This window comes from Bos grunniens, chromosome 18 (genome assembly GCF_055505025.1).
Source record: "Bos grunniens cultivar Pamir isolate PY7600 chromosome 18, Bosgru_T2T1.0, whole genome shotgun sequence".
In the NCBI taxonomy this organism is placed as follows: domain Eukaryota; kingdom Metazoa; phylum Chordata; class Mammalia; order Artiodactyla; family Bovidae; genus Bos; species Bos grunniens.
The window spans coordinates 8697212-8718722 of record NC_141182.1 but is presented as its reverse complement, the minus strand read 5'-3'; the positions used below and the strand labels follow the sequence as shown (position 1 = coordinate 8718722).

Sequence of the window (21511 nt, the reverse complement as noted above, 5' to 3'; positions counted from 1 at the left end):
TAACAATTAAGGGATCGATCCAAGAAGAAGATTTAACAGTTATAAATATATATACATAGCTTCCCCAGTGGCTCAGTGGTAAAGAATCTGCCTGCAATGCAGGAGACCCAGGAGATGCAGGTTTGATCCTTGGGTCAGGAAGATCCTTTGGAGAAGGAAATGGCAGCCTACTCCAGGATTCTTCCCAGGAAAATCCCATGAACAGAGGAGGCTGGCAGACTGCAGCCCATAGGATCACAAAGAGTTGGACAAGACTGAGTGACTGAGCATACACATAGACAGCAATGTTCATTGCATAATTATTTACAATCGCCAAATCTATGCGGTCGCACAGAGTCGGACACAACTGAAGCGACGCAGCAGCAGCAGCAGCAGCAGCAAGATATGGAATCAATGCAAGTGCCCATAAATTAGTGGATAAAGAAGATGATATACATAAGCTCACATATATACACACACCCACACACAAATGCAAACACACATAAACGCAATGGAATACGACTCGGCTATAAAAAAAAGAACAAAACCTTCCTATTTGCATCAACATGGATGGACCTAGGTAGTACTATGCTCACTGAAACATCAGAGAAAGACAGATACTGTATGATTTCACTTATATGTGGAATGTAAAAATAAATAAATAAAGACCCAAACAAATGAATACACCTAACAAAACAGACAGAGTCACAGACATACAGAAAAAATAGGCATTTGCCAGAGGGGAGGTGTGGGAGGGGAGGAAAGAAATAGGTGGGGGAGATTAAGTGCAAACTTTTAGTTGCAAAATAAATGAGTCACAGGTATGAAAGGTACAGTTTGAGTCAATAACTATGTGATTCTTTGTGTGATGACATATTGTAACTAGACTTATGGTGGTGATCCTTTTGAAATGTATAGAAATACCAAATCAAGAAGTTTTGTAACAGGAGCTAACATAACGTTGTGGGTCAATTCTGCTTGAAAGACAAAGAAACTTATAGAAGAAGAGATCAGATTTGTGGTTACAAGAAATGGGTGGGGCTGGGAAGGACAAGCTGAAGGAAGGCAGTCAAAAGGTAAAAACTCTCAGTTATAAGATAAATTAGTACTAGGAGAAGGCAATGGCAACCCACTCCAGTACTCTTGCCTGGAAAATCTCATGGGCGGAGAAGCCTGGTAGGCTACAGTCCATGGGGTCGCGAAGAGTCGGACACGACTGAGCAACTTCACTTTCACTTTCATGCACTGGAGAAGGCAATGGCAACCCACTCCGTGTTCTTGCCTGGAGAATCCCAGGGACAGGGGAGTCTGGTGGGCTGCCGTCTATGGGGTCGCACAGAGTCAGACACAACTGAAGCGACTTAGCAGCAGCAGCAGCAGCAGTACGTTATATGTGAAGATTGTTAAGGGAGTAAGTCCTAAGAGTTTTCATCACACATAAAAAAATTTTTTTTCTATTTCTTTAATTTTGATCTATACAAGATGATGGATATCCACTAAACTTACTGTGATGATCATTTCATGATGTATATAAGTCAGATCATTATTTTTTAATTGAACTATAGTTGATTTACAGTGTTGTATTAATTTCTGCTATACAGCACAGTGATTCAGTTATACATATATATTCTTTTTATATTATTTTCTATTATGGTTTATCATGGAATATTGAATATAGTTCTCTGTGCTATACAGGAGGACCCTGTTGTTTATCCAATCTATCTAGAACAGCTTCCATCTGCAAACCTTGGCTTCCCACTCCATCCTTCCTTCACCCCTCCGCCTTGGCAACCACAAGTCTGTTCGCTATGTCTATGAGATTGTTTTTGTTTCATAGATAGGTTCATGTGTGTCATATTTTATATTCACACGTAAGTGATCTGGTGGCTTTCTGTTTCATAGATAGGTTCATGTGTGTCATATTTTATATTCACACGTAAGTGATCTGGTGGCTCAGATGGTAAAGAAGCCGCTTGCGGTGCAGGAGACACAGGTTTAATCCTTCAGTCGGGAAGATCCCCTGGAGGAGGGAATGGCTACCCACTCCAGTATTCTTGCCTGGAGAGTCCCATGGACAGTCCATGGGGTCGGAAAGAGTCAGGCACGACTTAACGATTGAACAACAGCAACAACATGCCCACTGCATCAAGCTTGCTTGCAGGTAAAACCCAAATCTGGGTCTTAGCTTCGTAGAGGAAGGCTTCCTATCTTTAGGTTTAGTAGCACTTTATATTTTTAGTCTCTAGGCTGCTATGTAACTTTCTTAGAAAATCTTCACTGTGATTCTGGCTGATAATTTTCCTGGAACTATAACTAAATAATTGGACTGCAACTTAATCATAAAATTGCCTAAATCGATAGTTTCCAAATTTTTTGCTTCATAGACCAGTAAACTATTTTTTAAGATGCAAGAGATACCCATGGAGTCACCAATAGTTAGTTTTGCCAAGTGAAAATGCATTAGGAAATCAACTACCAACAGTCTACACGAGAAAAGATATTTTAACCCTGAAAAGATGGGCATAGTCTCAGAATAAAATGTGGTCTCATACTGATCGATTTTAACTTTTTAAGAAACTTTCTATCTTGTCCTCCTCTTTCAGGTGTCACCCCCCCAAAAAAAAATGAAAAAGTTGTCACCAACTGGCAGTGGTGAATTGCCACTTGGGAACCAAAAGGTGAAGTGTAAGAATGGGAAAGGTCTTGCTCTTGAGACAATAGAATTTCACGCTTAAGAGACGTAGGGAATAAGTTATGGGTTCTGTGGGTAGGAAACAGCATCCCAATTGTTAAAAATTTTGGCTGCACCGGGTCTTCATTGCAGTTTCCAGGCTCAGTAGTTGTGGCACTTGGGATTTTCTAGTTGAGGACCGTGGGTTTACTTGCTCCACAGCATATGGGATCTTAGTTCCTCAACCAGGGATTGAACCTCGTCCCCTGCATTGGAAGGTGGATCCTTAACCACTGGACCACCAGGGAAGTCACAATCCCAATGTATTTATCTCTGTTCTTGTTCGGGGGCCCATCCCCTTCTTGACTCTTAGTACTGACCACAGCAAGGGGCAATAAACAACAAGCATCAAAAAATGGAAAGGCCAGATACACACTTCCCCTCTAAGTTACGTAAGTAAGTTTAAGCAGATCACGAGGTAGTTCTCCTCCTGCCAAGTAGGTTTGTAATCTCAGTTAGAAAAAGATTTCAATATTCCTCTGCTACTTGATGGTAATTTGGGCTTTATGTTCACACAGATATATAACTCGGATATTTCCAAGTCTGGCCTCTGAGACCTTCTTTCTCTCTCTTAAGGCTGGAGTCCTAATGCGTCATCAGAACTCAACATTATCCCTGAGGATTTGGGAGGAGTTCCATTTCTCATAAAGCATTTCTTGCCACCAGTAGGTTCAGGGAGGTCTGGCTCCTATAGGCAATTGGGTTCCCTTGGACCCCAGAGATTCCCTTCAGGCTACTGCATGGGAGCTCGGAGCCTCCCCTTCACATGACGGGAAGACGGCCCCGATTGTGGTCAGCAGAAAGGTGAGTCGGGACAGGCTGCACTGTTCAACACCCTGGCCCACAGTGGCCTGTAGCACCAGGAAGGCAAGGCTCCCTCCGAGGACAGATCTCCGCTGTACGCTGCAGAGTGGGAGGCGGCCACTAGGAGGCGGCGCAAGGCCCACAGAGCATCAGCGGCTTCCACCCCTACTCTGTGTAAGCCCTTGGCCCTGCCTGCTACTGCTGCTGCTGCTGCGTCGCTTCAGTCGTGTCCGACTCTGTGCGACCCCATGGACTGCAGCCTACCAGGCTTCTCCGTCCATGGGATTCTCCAGGCAAGAACACTGGAGTGGGTTGCCATTTCCTTCTCCAAGCATGAAAGTGGAAAGTGGAAAGTGAAGTCGCTGAGTCGTGTCCGGCTCTTAGCGACCCCACGGACTGCAGCCTACCAGGCTCCTCCATCCATGTGATTTTCCAGGCAAGAGTACTGGAGTGGGGTGCCATTGCCTTCTCCCTGGTCTGCAGCATTTTCTCAGGCTGGTCCTCTCCCCAGTACTCGACTCTGCTTGCTTCCGGTACTTTTGTGCTAATAAAATAATTGAGTGGAACAGCAACCAGTGAAACGAATGCAAGTTTAGCTGTCCTGGTTGAAGCCCAGGTGAGGCACGGGCAACCTTCCTGCTGGGCTTTTCTATCACCCCTGAAGCAGCCCCAAGGCAGGACCCGAGGGCTCCTGGACCTGTGACCAAATGATCATTAATTTAATCTAAACTTGCTGTGAGGAACCCGAGGAGTGGATAACATTTTTTGCTAGAATCATACAGATAAGGGGGGCTTCCCAGGTGGTACAGTTGGTAAAGAATCTGCCTGCTACTGCAGGAAATGCAAGAGACCTGGGTTTGATCCCTGGATAGGGAAGATCTCCTAGGGAAGATCCCCTGGAGGAGGAAATGGCAATCCACTCCAGTATTCTTGCCTGGAAAGTTCCATGAACAGAGGAGCCTGGTGGGCTACATAGTCCACGGGGTCGCAAAGAGTCAGACATGACTGAACAACTGAGCACACACACACACGCACACACACACATACAGTGAGCGTCAGAATTTGGTATATGACCAGGGTTCTTGCTGTGTGTGTGTGTGTGTATGGGTGTATATATGTGTATGTGCATATGTGTGTATGTATGTAGGTGTGAATATATATGACTCTGTGTGTGTGTATGGGTGTGTGGGTATCTGTGGGAGTGTATATGTGTACGTGTGGGGGTGAGCATGTCTCTGTGTGTGTGTAAGTGTATGTATGTGTGCCTGCTTTGTGTGTGGGGAGAGCTGGTGTGAGTTCCATCCTTGTTCCATTACAACTCTCAAGCCCAGCTGCTAAGCATCTCCTTGAGCTCTGCAGACTGTACACTGGAGATAATATTAATAATATCTCCTTCGTTGTGTTCTTAGGGGGATTGTGTGAGCTCAGTGCTTTAAGAAGGCTTTCTTATCTCTCCTTGCTATTCTCTGGAACTCTGCATTCAGTTGGGTATATCTTCCCCTTTCTTCTTCGCCTTTTGCTTCTCTTCTTTTCTCAGCTATGTGTAAAGCCTCCTTAGACAATCGTTTTACCTTCCTGCATTTCCTTTTCTCTGAGATGGTTTTGGTCACCACCTCCTGTACAATGTCATGTACAGGTTAAGTGTTTCATACAATGTCAGGTCCAAAGTGCTCATTCAACAATGGCTAACTTCAATGGTTGACTTCAGGAATCTCAACCTTATTCCTGAGTAAGAAGATCATCCTGACCTTCATTTTCTTTACCTTTTTGATGACATTTCTATCCATGGAGACTACAGCCAACTTTGCCTTTAGAAACCACGTATGACTGCAAATTGAAGAGTGAAGCAATGAGGGTGTATGGGGTGGAGTGAGGTACTAAAGTCAAATACTAACAGGTTGATGTAATAATTGGTGTTTGTCTATTTCGTGGTTCATCGATTATTTACTAAGTATCCATTCAGCACCAATAATTGGAAATACAGACCTCTCATTGTCCTTGAGGGACTCAGTGTGAGTAAAGGAATAAGGTGTATTCATGAATCCATTGTCCTTTCCTCCCATACATTGTATATCAGAACAATAATATTAGTAAAGAGACAGCTTGAAAGATCCATCTTGAAAGATCCATAAATACATTTGGATTTATCTACTTGGAGACTGACAAGGGTTCTCCATCTACATAGCTCCACTTCTGATGAATACATTAAGGAATCAACTCCAAAATTTTTCTGTTTCCAAATTCTCCTCTCTCTTCTTAATCTACCCTTAAATGTCTTGATATTAGTCTCCATCTCCTGCCTCCACTTCCCTTCCTCGCTCTTAGAAAGAACTGGAGTGTGAGAATTCTACCCTGAATAGAGGGGATAATGACATGAATGCCCCAGTCTCACCAGGCTGAATGTTTTCCCAGCTCCTTCCCACAAGCAGACTTCCCTGGTGGCTCAGACGGTAAAGCATCTGCCTACAATGTGGGAGACCTGAGTTCAATTCCTGGGTCAGGAAGATCCTCTGGAGAAGGAAACGGCAACCCACGCTAGTCCTCTTGCTTGGAAAATCCCATGGACAGAGGAGGGTGGTAGGCTACAGTCCATGGGGTCAAAAAGAGTCGGACACGACTGAGCGAAGTCATTTTCACTTTCACTCTCCCACAGCAGAAGAGAGGCCATGCATCCCCTTCGGTGTTGGTCAGCCAGGCCAAAGAAACACCCCCATCAAGCAGCGATGCAACAGGCCTCTCGAAGTAACTCTTGAGCATGGTCTAGAGATAGCAACTGCTTTTCGCTGATCCATGACGAGATGATGATCATCAGCAAGGACAATGTACTGAACTTTCTTAAGACTGAATATTTCATTTAAAGGATTATCAGTGGAGAGTATACCCTTCCTCTCTTTTTGTCATTAAAATATCTATTTGTGTATGAAACAGTGGTGATAGGATATCACAGTTTGGTTGTTTTTTTTTTTTTAATATATTTAATTTCCTTTCTTTTAAAAAAGCTTTTGTATTTTTGGCTGTGCTGGGTCTTAGTTGCAGCATACAAACTCTTAGTTGCTGTATGCGGGATCTAGTTCTCTGACCAGGGATTGAACCTGGGCCCCCTGCCCTGGGAGCATGGAGTCTTAGCCACTGGACCACCAGAGAAGCCCCTGTTTCTGTTTTGATTTCCTTGGCAAAATTAAAAGTTGGCAAACCAACATGTCTCCCCAGATTTTGATCTGAAATTTTACCAGCGTTCAAAATTCAAAAATGTGACAGTCCCGCTAACATACCACATGGTGGATCTGAGTAAGACAAACCTTGCGTATAAATCCAGCTCTGTTACTTCCTGGATTGCATGAACTGCCCTGTCTTGTCTGAGCCACAGGCTGCTCACCAATTGTTCATTTGCTCAGTCCTGTCCGACTCTTTGCGACCCCATGGACTTCAGCACACCAGGCCTCCCTGTCCATCACCAACTCCCGGAGTTTGCTCAAACTCATGTCCATTGAGTTGGTGATGCCATCCGACCATCTCCTCCTCTGTCATCCCCTTCTCCTCCCACCTTCAGTCTTTCCCAGCATCAGGGTCTTTTCCAATGAGTTGGCTCTTCACATCAGGTGGCCAAAGTATTGGAGTTTCAGCTTTAGCATCAGTCTTTCCAGTGAATATTCACAGTTGATTTCCTTTAGGATTGACTGGTTGGATCTCCTTGCAATCCAAGAGACTCTGAAGAATCTGATGCCTTCGAACGGTGGTGCTCATCAATAGTGGGATAATAATTTGTACCTCATATTGGTTATAATCTATGTGTAAATGACCTGGCATATTAGAGACTTTTATGGCAGCCATTATACAAAAATCTTTTTGACTTCAGCAAAAACTCTTGCAATAGATTTTTTTCACTTCCTGTCCCTTCTTGGAATTTACAAATTGAAAAATAGGAGCCACAGGCAACCAATGCACCACTTGGTGTGGGCTCTTTCCTACGGTCATGGCTCCCAGGCTGAAGGTTCACAGGAGACATGCTGACATCTGTATCTCCAGAAGGGAGATTAAATCTCTGATGAATCTGTTAGAAGGAAGACATTTCAAAATTTGAGAGCACAGCTGAATGCCAAAAGTAAATTATACCATAAGCCAGATGTTCCAGGAACTTCTTTTCCTTTTTTTTTGCCTGAAGGAAAAGTTTTAGTTCATAAAGAAAACAATGAGCAGAAATTGTTATCGCGAAGTGTTCATGGTTATTTAAAATGAGACCATTTGAAAATAATCAAAGAGGTGCACAATAATTTACCGAGAAAGTTGTTCATTTCAGTGTTATTTATCATGTGTTAAATGCAGAAACATTCTAAATGGCTTACCATAAAGGATATGTTATATAAATTACGGCACTTTCATTTGATGGACTGCTATACAGCCATTAAAATTGTGTTGTTGGAGAATATTTAATGTCTTGAGGAAAGGTTTGCAATATTTTTGAGCACAGAGAGCAGATCACAAAGTAAAATATATAATGTGATCATATTTCATGCCCTTATCATCCAGATATCAGTTGGAACTTCTTAAACTTTGGGATCCAGATAAGACTGTCTCAAATTCCCAGTCCCACAGCCTGGGGAAGTCAAAGCCTCACCAAGATTTCTCCAAGATCCTAAGGACCTATCTTCTCACTGTTCCTTCTGCTTCTTCTAAGTCATTGCTTCTCTCTATCATTTTGAATTCAATGTGAAACCCAACCTCTCTTTTCTATTTGCAAAACAAAACTGAAAGCAGTAAAGTCAACTGTATTGAACTTCCTTCTACCTTCAGTGGCTTTGGAGTTCAGGTAGGAGAGATGGACAGGATGGAGGAAAAATTCTACCGCTGTAGTGGAGTGAATCGTTAGCATATGTTCAGGTCCTAAATCCACGAACCCGTGAAGGTGACATTATTGGAGGGGAGGGGGTCTTTGCATATGTAATTAACATAAGGATCTCTAGATAAGATCATTTGGGATTAAGACAACCCCTAATTCCCATGACAGGCATCTGTGTAAGACACAGAACAGAGACCGAGGGAGATGGGTTGAATACCCTGGGAAGATGGAGGCAGAAACTGGAGTTATGGTGCCACAGCCAGGGAATACCTGGAGCCACCAGAAGCTGGGAGAGACAACGAAGTTCCTCCCCTAGAGCCTTCAGAGGGAGCACAGCTCTGCCCATACCTTGAATTAGGGCTTCTAGTCTTCTGAACTGTAAGAGAACAAATGTCTCTTGTTTAAGCCACCAACTGAAGCAATAGAGAGTGAAAAAGCTGGCTTAAAACTCAGTGTTAAAAAAACTAAGATCATGGCTTCTGATCCCATCACTTCATAGCAAATAGACGGGGGGAAAATAGAAACAGTGACAGACTTTATTTTGTTGGGCTCCCAAAACACTGTGGACAGTGACTTCAGCCACGAAATTAAAAGATGGTTGCTCCTTGGAAGAAAAGCTATGACCAACCTAGACAGTGTACTAAAAAGCAGAGACATCACTTTGCCAAACAGTCAAAGCTGTGGTTTTTCAGGTAGTCATGTGTGGATGTGAGAGTTGGACCATAAAGAAGGTTGGACGGCATCATCAACTCAATGGACATGAATTTGAGCAAACTCTGGGAGATAGTGAAGGATGGGAAAGCCTGGCGTGCTGCAATTCATGGGGTCACAAAGGGTCACACATGACTGAGTGACTGAACAACAACAACACAGCCACCTAGTTTCTGGTCATTTATTATGGAAGACCCAGGAAACTAACACAATCACCTAAGTGTGTGCAACGGTAGAGGGAACTGTTCCTACTAACAGGGGCCTAGGCGTCCTCCCACCATCACCTCAGTGAGTGTCACCGACCTCATGGATGCTCCTTTGAGCTTCTCGCACTCTGTGTAACCCCCTCCTCTTCCTCCTTCCCTTCCTGTCCCATGGACTCGCACTCCTCCTCCTTCCATCCTGCAGAACTCTCTGCTCACAGCTCACTCTAATGCCCCAATTTACATGTCCCAAACTTGCTTAACCACATCCTTCCCCATCTCAGTGAGGGCAAGGCCACCCTTCCAGTGGCACAGCACTGAACTTCCCTTCACTCTGATCTCTGACTCAGTCAGTTCAGTCGCTCAGTTGTGTCCGACTCTTTGCGACCCCATGGACTGCAGCATGCCAGGCTTCCCTGTCCATCACCGACTCCCGGAGTTTGCTCAAACTCATGTCCATTGAGTCAGTGATGCCATCCAACCATCTCATCATCTGTCGTCCCCTTCTCCTCCAGCCTTCGATCTTTCACAGCATCAGGGTCTTTTCCAATGAGTCAGTTCTTTGCATCAGGTGGACAAAGTATTGGAGTTTCAGCTTCAGCATCAGTCCTTCCAATGAATACTCAGGACTGATTTCCTTTAGGATTGACTGGTTGGATCTTCCTGCAGTCCAAGGGACTCTCAAGAGTCTTCTCCAACACCATAGTTCAAAAGCATCAATTCTTCAGCGCTCAGCTTTCCTTATAGTTCAACTCTCACATCCATACATGACTACTGGGAAAACCATGGTTTTGACTAGATGGACTTTTGTTGGCAAAGTAATGTCTCTGCTTTTCAATATGCTGTCTAGGTTGGTCATAACTTTTCTTCCAAGGAGCAAGCGTCTTTTAATTTCATGGCTGCAATCACCATCTGCAGTGATTTTGGAGCCCCCCAAAATAAAGTCTGACACTGTTTCCACTGTTTCTCCATCTATTTCCCATGAAGTGATGGGACCAGATGCCATGATCTTAGATTTCTGAATGTTATTTTAAGCCACTTTTTCACTCTCCTCTTCTACTTTCATCAAGAGGCTCTTTAGTTCTTCTTCACTTTCTGCCATAAGGGTGGTGTCATTTCCATATCTGAGGTTATGGGTATTTCTCCCTGAAATCTTGATTCCAGCTTGTGCTTCATCCAGCCCAGCATTTTTTATGATGTACTCTGCATATAAGTTAAATAAGCAGAGTGACAATATTCAGCCTTGACATACTCCTTTCCTGATTTGGAACCAGTCTGTTGTTCCATGTCCAGTTCTAACTGTTGCTTCTTGGCCTGCATACAGGTTTCTCAAGAGGCAGGTAACGTAGTCTGGTATTCCCAAATCTTCAAGAATTTTCCACAGTCTGTTGTGATCCACACAGTCAAAGGCTTTGGCATAGTCAATAAAGCATAAATAGATGTTTTTCTGGAACTCTCTTGCTTTTTCAATGGTCCAGCGGATGTTGGCAATTTGATCTCTGGTTCCTCTTCCTTTTCTAAATCCAGCTTGAACATCTGGAAGTTCATGGTTCACATATTGCTGAAGCCTGGCTTGGAGAATTTTAAGCATTACTTTACTAGCGTGTGAGATGAGTGCAATTGTGTGGTAGTTTGAGCATTCTTTGGCATTGCCTTCTTTGGGATTGGAACGAAAACTGACCTTTTCCAGTCCTGTGGTCACTACTGAGTTTTCCAAATTTGCTGGCATGTTGAGTGAAGCACTTTCACAGCATCTTCTTTTAGGAGTTGAAAGAGCTCAACTGGAATTCCATCATCTCCATTAGCTTTGTTCGTAGTGATGCTTCCTGACTCAACCCACTGCCCATCCATCAACAATCTTGTGGGATATGCCTTTAAAATTTACCCACTACCTGACAACTATGCTTCTACTCATCTGGTCCAAGTGACCATCACCTCCTTCCTGGATGTCTGGTCCCAACCTTGTCTCCCTATAGTCTGTTCTCAACCAAGCACTGCAGAAACCCTTTCATAACCTTAGTGCTATCACATCACTCATCTGCTGAAAACTTGGGTAAAAACCAGAATCTCTAGATGGCTCCAGGCTAGATTACCCTGCTCTTGTTGTTTTTGATCTCTGACTTCTGTTCCCTTATTCATTCCATTCTAGTCACAAGGGCCCCCTTGTCAACTCCTCAAACACACAGGCTGGACCTTGCCTTGAAGCCTCACTTTGGCTCTTCCCTCTGCCAGGAATACTCTTGTCCATTTGCTTATTTCACTCTCCTTCTATAGTTCCTTCTTCAAAGTCTCCTGCTCAGTGACCCTGCTCCCACCTCCCTCCCCCTCAATATGCTGCAAATTTTCTCATGAAAGCCTAAGTAACAAACTCACGGCAACAATAAGGGCTACAATCTGTCTACTCTTTCTCTCTACCAAAAATTAAACAGTTGTCATGAGAATGTTGTTATGTTTATTCAAACTGAAATACAAACTCATTTTTTCCCTAACAGATGATCATTAAATGTAATTTGGGGCATATAACTCAGAAAGAATTCAAATACTTTGATCTGCCTGATTGATTTCATCATGTGGAATGCTTGTGATACGTTGAATATTTTCCATAAGTTAAATGAGGTAAATCTTCACTTACAGAGTTGTTTTAAGAGATAGTTAAGACACATGATAAGACTGTGTTCACAAGATTGCATTTGTGTTGAAATGAACACTCTTTTGATTTACCCAATTCTGAGAACACTTAGTTAAATAAGATGCTTCTGAAAGAATGAATGGCAGGTCATTCCACAGGGCGATCTCAGGGATAGGCAGGAAGCCTTTCTCCTGGTATATTCTCTGAATCTTCCAGATTCTCAACACCCTGTGGTCCACATCGTGCCTTTGGTCTCCAACATCCTCCCCTGTATTGCTCCATTTCATGTCCTTCTCTCTTACGGAAGGCTCTCTCTCAGCTTCGTCTCGTTTCACAGGACTTAGGGGAGTGATGCAGGGGTCAGGTGTCTTTGGATCCTGGGAGTGAAGGAAGGAAGAAGGCAGGCAGCTTCAGAATGGAGATGATCAGATCTTGCAGACCACCAAGGTTAGCTTGCTGACCCGCTGGAGTGTTCCTCTGGTTAGGAAGCCATCAGGAAAACAGTGAACATAGAAGAAATGGAAAGAGAGAATGAGGCCAAGAGACTTTGCAAGGCAAAATTAAAGTTAAATGAAAATGAAGGGGGAAAAACGAAGTATGGAAATGGTCCGGCCAATGTCAGGTGTTGCTGGAGATGAGGGATTCACTTCTGGATATCAGGTTAAGATAAATGGACCATTCCCATAAATACATCCCAGTGCCTGTTCATGTATATTTGGGAAACGTCAGCTCAGGGTTCAGAACTGAAACCAAGAGAAATGAAGTGTTCTTTTAAGTGAAGGATGTAGGCATGAAAGAAAAAAAAGACAAGATTCAGTCTTAGGTTTTAACTCAGTTAGGAGGTGGGAAGAAAATGCAGTTTCTGAAGAAAGAAAATGGAGAGGAAAGGATGAAGGGGAGTGAGAAGACAGAGAAGAACATAAATACAGAGTGTTAAGGAGAAGGGATTCTGTATGAAAATTTTAGGGTAAGCAATTCTGTCTGTGACAGAGTAATTCAAATGCATGACAACAAGAATGCGAAGCTTCTTTACAAAAAGAAAAATCTAAACAAATGGTAAATTTTGATTTGTCTTATATAACTGAACCTTTAATGAAACATCTTTGTGAGAATTGCATTTAATATCATGTAATGAACTCACAGCATTCACAACACTTGCCTTTGGTTTTATAGATGCATCTGAATAGCATATACGTTGCTTTTCAAGAAACGCCACCTGAATGTTCCTTACAAACAAAGATGGAGAAATAAAAGGAACTTAATCTCGGTCCTGTGCACCACCTATTCATATTACATCGTGCTACCACGGTCTCTGAGGGAAGAGAACATTTGGGTGTGCTGTGGGTTAGGTAAACACCCACTAAATATTGATGCAAGCATAATTAGAATGACTGAAATAATCCTGGCATAAAATTACCCTCGCAGTTAGAAGAGAGACAAAATGAAGTAATTTGATCATGAAAATTAATACAAGTCAACTCTCAGTTTTCAATGCAGCTAATTGAAAACCACTTATTATTCAAACCTCTTTCCCTCCAGGTTTGTACTTTTTTCTTTGCCCTGAGAAAGAGGGCAGGGAGAGGAGTGCCCCCGGGAAAAACTATAGAGATGGTGGAGAAAGAGAATCATTTTTATTTTTCTAAGGCAGTGGCTCCTAAACCTGTATTGATTTTGCCACCCATGGCACATTTTTGTGGGCATGTCCAGGGTGAAAGGACATCTGGTCCTCTTTCACTCCATGTTGAAATGACGAAATGGCATTTATTGTAGTTGAGTAACAGTTTTATTGAGATATAATTCACAGATTATACAACTCACCCATTTAAAGTACATAAATCAGTGGTTTTCAGTATTCACAGAAGTATGCAACTGTTACTATATTTTATCACCACCACACCCCTCAAAATGCCTACTGGTAGTTCCTGGGATCACTTTCCAAACGAATGACTTGCACTTGAATCCTTGCCTCAAGATCTGCTTCTGCAGAAACTCAAGCTAGAACATGGTGTTTCTCCCACAATCCAATCACCGGAATTCCTAGCAAAGTCTATTCTGAGGTATGTCACCCGCTCCTAAGAGGACTCCCCACATAGAATAAGGAAATATTGATGGGGTTTGTGCTTTATTTCCTAAAGGGAATTCAAAAGAAGCAGGTCTAGGACTTCTCTGGTAGTGTAATAGATAAGAATCTGCCTCCCAAAGTAGGGGACACAGGTTTCATTCCTAGTCCAGGAAGATTCCACACACCAGGAACAACTGAGCCCAAGCTCCATAACTACTGAAGCCCACACGCTCCAGGACCCATGAGCTGCAACTATTAGAGCCTATCCTTCTGGAGGGGAGGGAAGATGCATCTGTCTTTCCGAGTTCGTATTGCCATAATGATCCTTTTTCTGTGGCCCTAAGGAGCAAGTCGACAATGCTGGTTTGCACAGGTTTGGCGTCTCATTCATAGTTCTTATTGTTGTTCAGTCGTTAAGTCACATCTGACTCTTTGCAACCCCATTGACTGCAGCACACGAGGCTTCCCTGTCCATCACCAACTCCCAGAGCTTGCTCAAACTCATGTCCATCAATTCGGTGATACCATCCAACCATCTCATCTTCTATTATCCTCTTCTCCTCCTTCCTTCAATCTTTCCCAGCATCGGGGTCTTTTTCAATGACTCAGTTCTTCACATCAAGTGACCAAAATATTAGAGCTTCACCTTCAGCATCAGTCCTTCCAATGAATATTCAGGACTGATTTCCTTTAGGGTTGACTGGTTTGATCCCCCTATAGTCCAAGGGGCTCTCAAGAGTCTTCTCCAACACCACAGTTCAAAAGGATCAATTCTGTGGTGCTCAGCCTTCTTTATGGTCCAACTCTCACATCCGTACATGACTACTGGAAAAACCATAGCTTTGACTATCCAGACCTTTGTCAGCAAAGTGATGTCTCTGCTTTTTAACACACTGTCTAGGTTTGTCATAGTTTTCCTTCCAAGGAGCAAGTGTCTTTTAATTTCATGGTTGCCATCATTGTCCACAGTGATTTTGGAGCCCAAGAAAAGAACATCTGTCACCACTTCCACTTTTTCCCCTTCTATTTGCCATGAAGTGATGGGATCAGATGCCATGATCTTAATTTTTAAACGTTGAGTTTTAAGCCAGCTTTCTCACTCTCCTCTTTCACTTTCATCAAGAGGCTCTTTAGTTCCTCTTCAATTTGCCATAAGGGTGGTATCATCTGCCTATATGAGGTTGCTGATATTTCTCCTGGCAATCTTGATTCTAACTTGTGACTCATCCAGCCTGGCATTTTGCATGATGTACTCTGCATGTAAGTTAAATAAGCCACAGGAAGAGAACTGGTCAAACGGGAGCAAGGGGAGCTGAGAGACGGGGAGATGGAACTCTGATGATGTTTAAGACTCTGAAGCTAGATCCAACTTCTGAGCTTCAAGCTACAGCAGCCAATCATTTATTCCTTTGATTTACCCATGCTAGGATAGATTTCTATGATTTGCAAGCTGATTAACATGGTTGGTATCTACATTCTTCAATCTTTGGAAACAGTAAAGAACAAAAGTGGCGAAGGCAAGCTTCACTATCTCTGGGGGTCTTTTGTGTTCTAATAAGAAAGCTTCAAATGCTTGAGCCCTGAGCAGAAAGCCCTTGGCCAAGATACTCAAAATAACATGTAGTTTTAATCAGTGCTATGTAAACAACTTAATCCAAGAAGGGAAAAGAAAAACCATTGACCCAGATAGGATATTGGTAATTCTGAATAAGTGCTACAAATGCTTATAAAAGAATGTTAAGATGCCTAATTGCTGAGTAAATGAAACATAAATATCCCTTTTGTTACTTGGAGAATTCTTTAATATGTAATGGGGAAAACGGTGTATTGAATGCACTGTAAGCAATAAATGCCTGTTTCCTTTTCTAAAACAAATCAATTCTTGAAACCATTAACCAGCATTTAAATGTAACTCTATTTTTTTCCCATTTATTTCTCCCTTTTGAATCTTTCTCATTAGTGGAAGGAAATAGGTTTATCCAGGAGATAGAGCAGCATGGTGGGATAAGCATGGAGTGGAGTGGGATTTGGAGCCTGAAGCCTTGCCTTTTAACCCCAGCTCTGCCAATTACTAGTTCTGTGACCTTGGGTAAGTCACTAAATCTTACCTGGGTTCCAGGTGTAGCAAGAGACTACTGTTAGGAATCTCTTACCCACATCGGAGAGTCGTAGTGATAAAAACCTTTTAGGGCAGCGTCTCTCAGTCTTTATTGGTCATAGGAATTCCCTGGGGACTTCCAAATTTCACAAGACCTTTGCAGATTCTTGTGTTTGGAGTGGAATCCAAGATCTGCATTTTGAATAAGCTCCCAGTGATGTTGATGTGGCTGCCTTCACACCTTGGGGTAGCAAGGTAGAGGGTAACTTCCAGGCTCACAGTGATTTTCCTCTTCTAGAAACTGCCCTGGATTTTAGTGATAGGCTATTAATAGTTGCTCTTAACCCACTTGCCATAGCTGTATCCCCATAGCTTATACCCCCTTGCCACCTCTACTACATTAGAGGTGATTTCTGACCCAACCAGGGTCAAAAGAAGGTCGCATCCACAAATCTGGTTTTGAACAGACAACCAGAGTTGGGACATTCACTCACTTGCTCATTCATTCAGCAGTTCTTTTCAAATTCTCTCTATGCCAGATACTCTAACAAGCAGTAGAGATATACTAGTTCGATAAAGCAGGTCTCTGGCCTCACAGAGCATTCATGATAGTACTGTACAAGATAATTTCAGATAAGCTAAGTGCTTTGAAATGATTGGAGAATTTCAAGGGTTGCAGGGGACCTACTTTAAACAGGGGTGCTAGGGAAAGCCAAGGTCTTGCTTCCCTTTCTACAGTGACCTTGGCGGACACATGTTGAATACAAATGAAAAAACATAACCAATGAAAGAAGGCTGGGGCCCTGGTGATTGTGTGCAGGAGAGCCACTCTCCCCTGCAGACTAACTGAACTATGATGAGAATGAAAAAGAAACTTTTATTGCATTAAACCACTGAGATATCAGGATTTATCTATTATAGAAGCTAGCACTTCTTATCATACATGCATAAATTATTGAACTCTTTTTGAGATTCTAAAAGTTGACATTTTTTTCACTTATATTTGCTAGAGCTATTCTCTACTGCGCCTCCCTGGTGGCTCAGTGGTAAAGATTCGCCTGCCAATGCAGGAGATGCCGGAGACGCGGATTCGATCCCTGGGTCAGGAAGATTCCCTGGAGAAGGAAATGGCAACCCGCTCCAGTATTCTTACCTGTGGAATACCAAGGACAGAGGAACCTGGCGGGCTACAGTCCATGGGATCACAAAAGAGTCGGACACGACTTAGTTACTAAACAACAACACCAAAATTCTCTACTACTTGAAAGAATCTTAATGGATACAATTTCTGTGAATCTGATGAGCTAATAGTATAAATTGTTGGACATCTGTGAAGAATGATAACTGTAAACTGGTTTTTCTGAAATGTATCCACTCTCTGGATATATTATTAGGGGAAAAAATTGTTCAAAAAGGATTGACATGTAAATTAATACTGAGGTCAATTTTTTTCCTGGTCATTTTTATCTTAAAATTCTTGTTCAGACCTTTATAAAATCAACTCACTAAATTGCAGTGGGTAGAAACTAAGGAAGCAATTGTAAAGTTTATGATTTTCCCTTAAAACATAAGTGCTTAGATTTTAAAAGAGTCCTTGGTGGCACGATGATATTAACATTTAAATTTGCCACATTTCTTCTTATGGGTTATCAACAGGCAGTAAACCTGGGCATCTCTTAGAGATGAATTTCCCCAAAGGATGTCCGTCATACATACTGCATCCTCAGAGGGATATTTTCTTCCTTGGCTACTGGTCCCAAGAACATATTGCCAGTCACCTCACTAGCCTTCCTCTTCTCCTCCTCTAATCTTTATGCATGCTAGGAAGGCAGAGAAAAGCTGTGTCTTAAGACTACTTGCTACAACCATATCTCAGTCTCCTAAGACTTATGGCTGGATCACACTTGAGGACAAGACAGATAGGATCAGAGAGGAACGATTCAAGAGGCCAACACTGGGGACTCGGCTTTCTTCCTATGGCTTTCATTAATGTTTATATCCCTGGGCTTGAGGTTTTCTTTGTGACTCTGTGTTCTCAGTGAAAATTTAGCAGTAAATGACTTACGTCATATGAGCTTATTGGAGTCTGCATGTGGCAACAGCAGTGTATGAAGTCAAAACTCCTATCCTTTGAGCCATCAAAATGAAGTCTTCTCCAGCCAGGGGTCAAGTCGTGTGTGTGTGTGTGTGTGTGTGTGTGTGTGTGTGTGTGTGTGTGTTTGTACACAGAGCCTGCAGGTTTCCATGGAACCAAACTTGTGATGAGGAGAAAAAGATGGGCCTCCCCAGGACACCTTTGAATAAGGATGTCAACATTCCTTTCTATATGGCTTTAAAGTCTTTGGTTACTTCAGCAACAAAGGTTCAATTCAGTTCAGTCACTCAGTTGTGTCTGACTCTTTGTAACCCCATGGACTGCAGCATGAAAGACCTCCCTGTCCATCACCAACTCCAGGAGCTTGCTCAAACTTATGTCCATTGAGTCAGTGATGCCATCCAACCATCTCATCCTCTGTCGTCCCCTTCTCTTCCAGCCTTCAATCTTTTCCAGCATCAGGGTCCTTTCCAAGGAATCAGTTCTTTGCATCAGGTGGCCAAAATATTGGAGTTTCAGCTTCAGCATCAGTCCTTCCAGTGAACACTCAGGACTGATTTCCTTTAGGATTGACTGGTTGGATCTCCTTATAGTCCAAGGGGCTCTCAAGAGTCTTCTCCAACACCACAGTTCAAAAGCATTAACTCTTCGATGCTCAACTTTCTTTACAGTTCAACTCTCACATCCATACATGACTACTGGAAAAATCATAGCTTTGACTAGACAGACCTTTGTCAGCAAAGTAATGTCTCTGCTCTTTAACGTGCTGTTTAGGTTGGTCATAACTTTTTTCCTAAGGAGAAATTCTTCTAATTTCATGGCTGCAGTCACCACTGCAGTGACTTTGGAGCCCAAGAAAATAAAGTCTGTCACTATTTCCATTGTTTCCCCATCTATTTGCCATGAAGTGATGGGACTGGATGCCATGATCTTAGTTTGTTGAATGTTGAGTTTCAAGCCAACTTTTTCACTCTCCTCTTTCACTTTCAAGAGGCTCTTCAGTTTCTCTTCACTTTGTGCCATAAGGGTGGTGTCATCTGCATATCTGAGGTTTTTGATACTTCTTCCAGCAATCTTGATTCCAGCTTGTGCTTCAAGTGCAAAGTCAAGTGGGCCTTAGGAAGCATCACTAGGAACAAAGCTAGTGGAAATGATGGAATTCCAGTTGAGCTGTTTCAAATCCTAAACGATGATACTGTTAAAATGCTGCCCTCAATATGCCAGCAACAAAGGTTAGTCTTCGCATCATTGCTCGCTCATTGATCAGAAGTGGAACTGTAAAAATAGGGGAAACTGGGGACACAGGAAAATATACATAAATATGGAAACTCAGAGACAGATTTGAAAAGATACATGGCAAGTGAATACTCAGGAGCATAGAGAGCCTCATCCATCCATCACCCACCCATCTACCCGTTCACCCATCCATCTATCCATCCAGACACCCACACATCCATTCATCCATCGAAGCAATAAATGAGCTAAGCACCTCCTATTTATCAAGCACTGCCTATGCTCAACATTGTGTGTGCGTTAGTCACTCAGTCGTGTCCGACTCTTTGCCATCCCACAGACTGTAGCCTGCCAGGCTTCTCTGTCCATGGAATTCTCCAGGCAAGACCATTGGAGTGGATTCCCATTCCCTGCTCCATAGGAACTTCACAACCCAGGGATCGAATCCCAGTCTCCTGCATCGCAGGCAGATTCTTTACCGTTTGAGCTACAGGGAAGTCCTGCTCAACGTTGAAGGTACACAAAGACGGAAACGGAAGTCTAAATTGGAGGTGGTTATAGCCGACGACGGCTCAGACGGTAAAGCGTCTGCCTGCAATGCGGGAGACCCGCGTTCGATTCCTGGGTTGGGAAGATCCCCTGGAGAAGGAAGTGGCAATCCACTCCAGCACTCTTGCCTGGAAAATCCCATGGACGGAGGAGCCTGATAGGCTACAGTCCATGGGGTCGCAAAGAGTCGGACACAACTGAGCGACTTCACTTTCACCACTTCACTTTTCATAACCGATATGCCCTGAAAGGGCTCCCGCGAAGCTGGAACACACGGTTTAGGCACTTCGGGAAGATGCGTGAAGTGAACGCCACACCGTCGCACAGGTGATGGTGGGAGAAACCTGCATACCATAGAGATGCCGAGACCTCCGAGCATCCTAGAGAGGCCGGAAGTGGCTCCAGGAGGCTGGTCCGACGGCTCAGGCGCAGAGCGGGGGTGGCGGTGGGGAGAGGGAGGGGCCTGAGTCGCCCCACCTCGCGCAATCCCGGCGTCGCTGTGGTCTTCTGTCTCTGTGAGTGGCCCCGGGTAGGGAGGGTCGCCCCTCCGCCGGGACCCAGGCGCGGGTCCTAGACTGAGTCCTAGACTTGGTTCTCCCATCAATTCCCTGTGTGACCCTGGCGGGGACGCCTGGGCTTGCACGCGCGTCGGGGTCCTGCGGAGGACGACCTTGTCGGCCGCTACCTGCTTGTCGTGGCGGCCCAGGTGGGACGAGCCCCGTGGCCGCTGGTACGGGGCGCGGTCGTGAGTGATGGCCGACCTGAGTTCACCCCACTTCCCCTCGGATTCCAAGCAGCGGGGCTCAGCGTCTCTTTCTAGGATCGTTCCGAAGGTCTCAAGCACCGGCTAGCTTCTGGTTTTCGTCTTCTTTTTGAAAAAGATGGCAGGCCCCAAGCTCAGAACTTTCAACAGGCATCTGTGTCAAGCTAAACTCCATTTACATTTTTTTTTATTATAATCGCACTTTGTGGGGGAAAGATTACTTTGTCTTGATGACAGATGATTCTGGTTTTCCATTTAAGTGGCCGTGTAAGGTTCCCATTTAAAATGAAGGTATTTATTGCTAAAAGATAAGGAGTTTTAAATAAAACAGTAAGTACTAGTACCAGAGATAGGGCTGCTCTGGTGGCTCAGTGGTAAAGAATCTGCCTGCTAATGCAAAAGACACGAGTTCGATCCCTGGGCCAGAAAGAGCCCCCAGAGTAGGAAATGGCAACCCACACCAGTAATCTTGTCTGGAAAATACCATGGACAGAGGAGCCTGGCGGGCTACAGTCCATGGGGTCGCAAAGAGCCACACACCATTTAGCAACTAAGCAGCAACAAAGTATCAGAGATAGCAGGTGTGACGGAAACTATGAAGGTGGTAAGCGAATGACACTGCGTTGTTCCCAACCCAGCTGGGTCCTCCTACTCTGATCTGTCTTCAAGTCCTTGCTCCAACTCAGCCTCTGTCACCTGCATAATTTGTGGGCCAGTTTTTTGTTTGTTTTAGATGCTTTTCCTTTCAACTTGACTAGGGTAAAAATGACGTGCGGCGTTGTGTGATTTTAAGATGCACAACTTGGTGACCTGATAC

General features: G+C 43.6%; 1 protein-coding gene across 16 annotated transcripts in view; it reads left to right on the top strand.

Moving 5' to 3' along the window:
- Positions 1-21511, top strand: part of SDR42E1 (short chain dehydrogenase/reductase family 42E, member 1) — a 45674-nt gene that overhangs the window by 11928 nt on the left and 12235 nt on the right. For 2 of the 16 annotated variants that reach the window (XM_086350052.1, XM_086350065.1), the window contains exon 1: positions 20397-20446. The exons of 5 other annotated variants lie outside the window; for them this stretch is intronic. The gene's annotated coding sequence lies outside the window, so the exon portion shown is untranslated. Of the gene's footprint in view, positions 1-2582; positions 2658-3286; positions 3515-19912; positions 20259-20396; positions 20765-21511 lie in introns of those variants that run through there. 9 more of the 16 variants (XM_086350060.1, XM_086350068.1, XM_086350057.1 and 6 more) reach the window with 6 other exon arrangements.